We start from the raw sequence: 6,035 nt of genomic DNA on the forward strand, positions 1-6,035 counted from the left end.
CTCCTCGTTCGGACCCTCCCACGACGCCTTTCATGCCTCAAAGTGTCCAAGACCTGGCCGTAATCAGATGCATTTAGAAAATAGAACCCCGCCAGCCTTTATGGAGCAGGTGCTGTGTGTCAGACATTGGGCAGGTGTGTGTTAGACGAAAGTCGCCTCATCCCGTTATTTGCCCATCTACTCAGCGCGTAGAGAGCTCCTCTTGTGTCCCAGGACCCAAAGTTGGCGGACACAGGTGGGAGATGTAACGTTTTCAGGAGGCTCTGGCTCCGCACAGGAGACTTCCGGAGTAAACAGAGGTGTTAGGTGCAAGCACAAAGGGAAGTCCTGGGACCGGTTTCTAGCACCCAGGCCCCACCCAGGTCAGGGTTCTCCAAGGAGACATCCCTGAGCTGAATGTCAAAGAAGTAGGAGTTACCCAGGTGACTGTCGGTGTGGCAGCATGGGGGAGGTGGAGATGAGCATTCTAGACGAGGAGGAGGATGAGATGAAAAACGCTCAGAAGGGTGTGGGAGTTGGGGTGGGGGGTGTTGAGTCAACTGTGTGGCCTTTTAGAGATACCACTCTGACAGCTTTGTGAAGGAAGACCAGATCATGGAGAAACTGGGCTTTCTTGGGAGGCCAGTGGGACTCTGGTGTTGGGGGAAGCCTGGTCCTGCTGGCCTTCTGGAGAGAGTCCTTTGGGACCCCATGGGTGGTGGGTTTGAAGGTTAGGTCAGAGGAGAGGAGACCAGGAAGGCGGTTTTTACAAGAATAGAGGTGAGAGCGTGGGGCTGCGTGGCAGTAGGGATGGAGAGGAGGGGACAACTTGAGAGAAATTATTTAGGAGAAGGGGGAGGCGCCTTTGGGAGGCAGGGTGGGTCTAGGATGAGTGGAGCTTGTCAGTTGGGAAGCCCAGGGCAGCACCCGCTGAGTTAGAGAATAGAGGGGGCGAACTGGTCTGGGGCGCCTGAGGGATGAGGAGACCAAGAAGACAGGGCTTGCAAGTGATTTTTTTTTGCCCTCTCTCTCGTGAATCATTCTTAGAAAGAGATTTTGTATGAAGAACATATAGACCAATAGCAAAATAGTAGATCCAGGCTGGGGCCTTGGCATTCATGAGTGTGACGGAGGAGGAGCGGGCAAGGAGTTTGAAGAACCAGGAGAAAGGGGGTGGTGTGGGTCCAGAGAGAAGGCAGTCCCTGGAAATGTTCTCCTGCTTGGGAGAGCCAGAGGGTCATCATCGGACAAAGAGGAAGGTCCCTGCTGAGGTGATTGATACAATGGCTCCAGCAGTGGGCTCAGGCGCAGCACACAGACAGAAACGGACAACACTCCATTCTGTTGACGGTTGGATCCCTGTGAGTCGGAGCAAACTCGATGGCACCCCTCAACAACAATGACAACAACAACAACAATAATAACAACAGCAGAGTTTTATAGTGAGAGGGTGACAGAAGCCAAATTGGCGGGGTGGGGGTGGGCACTGAGAACGGAACAGAGATGAGGAATACAAGTGAATTCATCTAGGTGATGTCACCAAGTTCAGATGCGAGGGAAGAAGAGTCAGATGAGGGGTCAGGGCAGCTGGGGCTGGCCCACCGGGGACAGCAAAGGTGTATGGCTTCCCTTCTTCCCCAGGGTCTCTCGGATGTGTGTTTTCAAGGATCTCCTGGAGGTTCTGGGTCTCCCAGAAGCTGTAAGGGGAGTAATCCAGCCCTCCTGGGCTGGTAGGTGGGAGATGTTCTCCTGGGAAAAGCCCACCAGTCAATTCTGTGGAAGCTGGGGAGCTCAGGGATAGCCCGGATCGAAGATGGAGTAAGCCTGAAAAAAATAACAATGAGATTCTCGTTGTAGGTCCATGGACCCATCTGTCCACGTCCAGGAGCAGGAAGAGGTGTCTGGGTTAGGAGACAGTGAAGTAGGTTTCAGAGGGTTGAAGATGGCTGTTAAATACCCCGTTGATTTCGGGTCACATCGGTAGAAGTGCGTTCTTGGTAGGTGTGGTCGAGTCAGTTCTGACTGAAAGCAACACTGTGCACAACAGAAGGAAGCCGGGCCCAGCCCCGAACTGTCCCCACAATCAGTGCCGTGGCTGAGCCCACTGTTACAGCCACCACGTCAATCCATCTCGTAGAGGGTCTTCCTCTCCCCCGCCCCCTCTCCTTTACCAAGCATGATGTTGTAGTGTTTAGAAAACGGAAGGCAACATTTCTTCTGGATTAAACCAGACAGAGGGCTTCGATTTAAGAGCAGCATTGGCACATTGGGTGTGTCCAGAGCAGGGCAGCCAGGAGGAGGAGGCAGGGGATGGGGTATCCTGCTCTGTGAAGAAGGCTGGGGCTGGTCAGGGATGGCTGGAGGAGGGAGACTTCGGGAAAGGATCTTGGACTGTAAATTTTTAGAGGGCTGCCGCAGGCAAGAGACTATCTAGATGGATCCTGAGTGGTGCTCAGGCTTGCCTGCCTTAGTGTTTCTCCATGCATCCATCCTTTCTTCCCTTCAACCTCCCTGGCCTCCAGCCCAGAGGCTACCATTCTTCAGAGCTCTGCCTTGATCCCCACTCCCTCCTCCTAGTCAGCCTCCTCTGGACTTCCAGCATACGTACCAGGAGGAACAGAGCACTCCTTTGGGCCCTTACCAAGCGCTTCCCAGGATGGTCATTTCACATGCTTAGCTGGGTGACCTTGGGTAAATCATTTTACCTCTCTGAGCCATGATAAGGAGCCCAATAGTGCTTTTATTTATTTGTTTTCCTGAATTGGAGCTCTTGAAAACAAAACAACAAAACAATCTTCTCCTCTCTCCTTGACTCAGGAAAACGGGGATGAGAACAGCAGCCACTTGCAGGGCTCTTGGGAGCACAGAGTAAGACAATGCTGCTGGTGGTTTTCGGCTCAGCGCCTGGCCCAGTGCTCCATAGACGGGGCTGCTATCAGCTACTCTAGCACCTTCCTCTTAGAAAGCCTTATGTGCTTATGAGCCTGTGAACTCCCTAGGGTGCCATCTGTGTGGCCCTGCCTCTGTTACCCACATGGATTAGACAGATAGAGGGGACAGTGGCAACTCGTGTCCTTTTCTCTCTCCAGCCTGCTCTCCCTCACCCCACTCCTGGCATCTCTTTCCTGGGGGGAAATGTCTCTCTCTCCATACAGTACTGGGTGTGTGTGTGTGTGTGTGTGCGTGCTAGCATGCCCTTTTCCCCCCACCCTTCCCCATGTCTTGGCCACCAAAGGACTATGTGACCCACATTGCACCAGTCATAGAACCCCATCCCCCAACAACGATTGGTCCATGGCGTGGTACCCAACTCAAGCAGGGCCAATCAGAGTCTTTCCCTGAGATAGATACAGTGATATTAGGAGGAAGAAGGCCTCTTCTCACGTTAGGGGGAAGCTGGATGCTGTGGGTCCCAGGCTCTCACAAGGCAATTTGCTCAAGGGATATAAGAAGCCAAGCAAGGCATCAGAGAGGAGAGGAATTTAGAAACCCGGCCAGAAACTGAAGCTCACCCCAGGCCCTCCCTCCTCTACATCTAATTAATCAAGAAGTCCGGTTGATCCCACCTCCTTGGTTTCCTGTAGCCAGGTCCCTCCATGGTCAAATGGGCCTCCCTGTGTACAATGCCCACCCGCTAACCCTCCTGGCTATCGTCGGTTCCCCATTCATGTTTCCTGAACAGTCAAGGAATGTCCAAGATATTTGTTTGTTCCCCATCTTTATGAAGCAAACTGTTTTCAAAGGTGAACCAGGGCTGGGAGAAACTGGAAGGAGGGAGACCTCGCACCGAGCTCCCAGAACCCCAGCGTCTTGTGAGCCCACCCCAAACCTTCTCACTGTTTTTCCAGCAGCTGATCTCCTCCAGGTGGCGTGGTGGGCCTAGCAGCAGAACGCCTTCAGAAGGCTTTGTGTGCAAAGCCCAGCTGCTGCGGTGGCCCTTGGGCCAATCAATAGCCTCTTCTCTCTGCCTCTGCTTCCTCTTCTGACAGGGGGATGTGGGGGACGAGGGTCTGTTTGCTGTACTGTGCTGTCACACAAGAGCCCGCAATTATTCTGCCAACAGCGAGGCAGGGCCATGTTGTTACTGTCCTTGCTGGCCTTCTGGGGACTCTGAAAGGCTGTTCATCTTCCTGTCCTGTCAGTTAAGTCATTCTCTCACCTGTTCCTCCTGGGTAGCACTTAACACCTGCTCTCTCAACACCCCCAGCTTGAAACACTCCCTATCTTCCCTCTCATCTGTCTTCCTGTTTCTCCTTGCACAGTCCAACTCCCCCCAAGAGTGGTCCTCCTTCCTGCCTCTCCTCTGCCAGCTCTCTCATTCCCTCTCCTTTTGCAATCTGGCGTCCGCCTCCGCCACGCCCCTGAAGGAACTTTAAATGTGAAGGCCACCGGTGACCTCCAAGATGCTGAATCCATGGGACACGTTTCCGTCCTGATCTGACTTGTCTTCCCACAGCTCTGGCACAGCCAGCCACCTCCTTGTCAACCATCTCCCTTCTCTTGGGGTTTCCCCGGAGAACGCCAAGGCTTTCTGGGGTTCTCTCTGCGTGCTGCTGCTGGCCGGCCCTCACTTCCTCTCCTCGCTCCCCTACACTCCCATCTCCAAACAGGGAGTCGCTCCAGGCTCAGTTCTAGATCCTTCTACTTCTCATCCCATCCTTTCCCTGCTCTGTGAGACACCCTCCCCCCTCACTCTAATGGTTGTGTTGACTCCTAAATGCCCCCCACCCCCACCCCAAGCCTGCATGTCTAGCTGTATGAGTGGTATGAGCTAGGCAAGGTCCCAAGTTCTAAAGCACCAGCCACCCCTCTGGAAGAAAGATGGGGCTTTCTAGTCCCATGAAGAGCTGCAGTCTTGGAAACTCACAGGGACAGTGCTGCCCTGTCCTGTAGGGTTGCTCTGAGTCCCCATCCACTCGATGGCAGGGGTTAGTTGAGTGAGCACCTCCAGCCCAGATGCGCCTCAAGTGGCAGACTCCTGGGGAAACAGATTCAGAACAGAATCGGGCATATTTCCTCTGTGTGCCCATCCTCAACATCTACCCCAATTCTGGGGTCTTCCCCAATCCTTCTCTGGTACCCCCCAATCCAGGCCCCCCCAGCAACACACATACATACACACACACCTCCCTCCGCTTCTTGAAGAGTTCTCTTGTCAGGATTCTCTGCTGCCATTCCCTTTGTCTTCTCTCAGGCAGATGATGGAAACCCCCTCTCCTGCCGTTTTCTGGCCCCCAGTTCCCTGCCTCACTGCAGCCACAGTGATCTGAAAAACCCTGGTGTCTAACAGGTCGTTCCCCGGGTCAAAGCCTCTCCTCCATTGCACATTTTTCGGAGATTGGAGACCCAGACTCAGCTCAGTATCCACAAGCGGCTGCACAGTCTGCCTGGAGGCTCTGGTAAGTGGTCCCTCTCCTCAGACCCCGTGCTCTCCAGTCCCGGTCACTGGGGCCTGCTTCCAGCCCCTGGACGCACGGGAATCCTCGCCTCTGCACTTCTGCTCCTGCTGTTCCCTCTGGCGCTAGCTAGCATCATCCGTTCACTCCTGTTTACCCTGGATGCCGTGGCTTAAATTTCAATCCTGGGTAAAGTCTCCCTGCCTGGCCCCCGCCACCCCCACCAGCTGAAGTTATACTCCCTGTTTCTGTGATAATGCATCGTCCACGTTTCCTGCTAGAATGTTAAGGGGAACCCTCTGTGCTTTTCTGAACAACAGTGCGGACACTCAGCGAAGACTGACCGGTAACTGCTAAAGTTCAGGGTGGTCAAGCAACTTGGTCAAAGTCACACAGCTCATCCAAAACATACCGATTCCTTTACCAGAGCACTAATCACCCCTTGATGCTTGCTTTCCATGCTGGAGACTCAGGTTTGAATTCTGGACAATGCACTTCATGTGCTGCCACCATTCAGCAGTCAGTATTGGCTGGCTTGTCGCTAGGATGCTACATAGGTGTCAGCAGGGCTTCTGGATTAAGACTGGAAAGAAAGGCCTGGAGATCTACTGAAAAAACAAGAGTCTAAACAAGCGGCCATCTAGCTCAGAAACAACAAAG

Source organism: Echinops telfairi, unplaced genomic scaffold (genome assembly GCF_000313985.2).
Source record: "Echinops telfairi isolate 266 unplaced genomic scaffold, ASM31398v2 ScPeMD7_7475;HRSCAF=8513, whole genome shotgun sequence".
NCBI classification, from domain to species: domain Eukaryota; kingdom Metazoa; phylum Chordata; class Mammalia; order Afrosoricida; family Tenrecidae; genus Echinops; species Echinops telfairi.